This window comes from Pseudophryne corroboree, chromosome 3, assembly GCF_028390025.1.
Source record: "Pseudophryne corroboree isolate aPseCor3 chromosome 3, aPseCor3.hap2, whole genome shotgun sequence".
NCBI lineage: Eukaryota > Metazoa > Chordata > Amphibia > Anura > Myobatrachidae > Pseudophryne > Pseudophryne corroboree.
This window is the reverse complement of record NC_086446.1, coordinates 249,114,048-249,115,975: the sequence shown is the minus strand read 5'-3', so window position 1 is coordinate 249,115,975 and position 1,928 is coordinate 249,114,048.

Sequence of the window (1,928 nt, the reverse complement as noted above, 5' to 3'; positions counted from 1 at the left end):
GGGGTCAGTGACTCACTCGCCACCGGAATCTTCTGGCTCTGTTACGGGGTGGCGGCATGCTGCGGGAGTGAGTGGTCGTCTGGGGCAGCTAACGATCATCACCCTCAGGCGCTAATGTCCTGTCTGCGGAGATAGTGGCTCAAAACCCCACTACTCCGCACTACTCCTCCACTACTCCCCACCCCTAAGTCCCACGAAGCAGGGATGCTGTTGCCAGCTGCCTCCCTGTGCCTAACTTAATTCTTAGAAAAATAATAAAACTAAAGAAGCTCTAGGAGCTCCGCTAGCTGTGACCGGCTCCTCCGGGCACATTTTCTAAACTGAGTCTGGTAGGAGGGGCATAGAGGGAGGAGCCAGCCCACACTCTCAAACTCTTAAAGTGCCAGTGGCTCCTAGTGGACCCATCTATACCCCATGGTACTAATGTGGACCCCAGAATCCTCTAGGACGTAAGAGAAACATTGTTATTACTTTATTCGTGTCTAATAGATAGTGCAAAGTGCCTGTCACTAATAAACCAAGGAGTCTATTCATCAAGGCAGAAGATTCCTATATACAGAAAAAATGCTGTTTTTTGCCAATTTAGAAATCCCAGCAGTATGCAGTGGCCATTGCCGGGTAATGCTTGTGTAGCCGATACAGGGACTATGATACGATAGCTTCCCAGTGGGATGCCACATATATTTATCAAGGACAATGCCAGCTCACATTCTCCTGGCTGTCCTCCAATGCTATCGCTATCTCAGGAAGAAAATAGCAGATGTGGTACATGAAAACAAGACTATATAAATAAAGCATTTTTAAGACTATATTAAACTTGTTTTCCTATTTTTAAATTTTTCTTTAATCTTGATCTATACATATAATACAACTGTAAGGGTTGTGTCTGTACATAGCATTTTTTGGGGGGAGAAATATACACCTAGGGACTGTTTTTGTCTGTCTGTCTGTTGGTTCCAACATCACGCAAAAACTACTGTATGAATTTGGATCACGTTTTTATTATTGTACAGCTTAGCGGCCTATAAAGAGTATGTACAGTATGATCTCGATGTGACATCAGAGAAAGGAGCAATAAAGGAAAAACCAAACGTTTGACACTCTGCGCGTGCAGTGTGCAGGCTCCTCAAGTCCAAAATTACTATATGTATAGAAATATATATATACAGTACATTAATTGCACAACCCGGAAAATGCTCAGGGCAGCAGGCGTAGATCTCAGGACCAGCTGCTTCTCCCATGGGCAGCTTTACGTGGCTTAGTCACGAGTTAGTAGCATCTTTTTGTGTTAATCCCTGAAGGAAAAACTGCAAGTATTGGCTACAAAGAAATTTTGTGATCAGTGTGTACAATAGAAAATATACATCCCAATATTAGTTGCCACTGCTGTCATTGAAAAACTTATTTCTGCGAAGCAATAACAGATATCCATGAGATTAGAGCAGCGGGCAAATGCTAGTTTTTTTTTTTTTTTAATCTGTGCTTGGAAATCCGTGATCAGGTTCCAGGTGCAGTGCAGTGCGCATGTGGTAAGTCTACCCTTACTACTGATGGACAATATAGCTGGGTAGCCGAGTATTGCTCTGGTGCCCCGGCACAGGCATATTTATTATGGGTGCAGTGTACACAGGCCTCTGAGTCCGGGGGTGGGGGAGGGGGGGGGGCACCGTACACCGCACACGCTGCACCCATTCTTTTTAATACTCACCCTTCAGAGTCCCACACCGTAGCGGTGTTAAATCACCAAAAAAATGGTGCAGCATCCATTTTGACGGCATTCTGTGTATGCGCAGTAGCGAAATCACTGGGAAAGTGGCCGCTGCACCATTTTCCCATAGATCTGCGCATGCATGGTGGAGGCTGAGCCCTCTAGTGCTCAGACTGTACAGCGCTGTTGGCAGAGTGGAGGGCCGGACCCTGAATGGAGA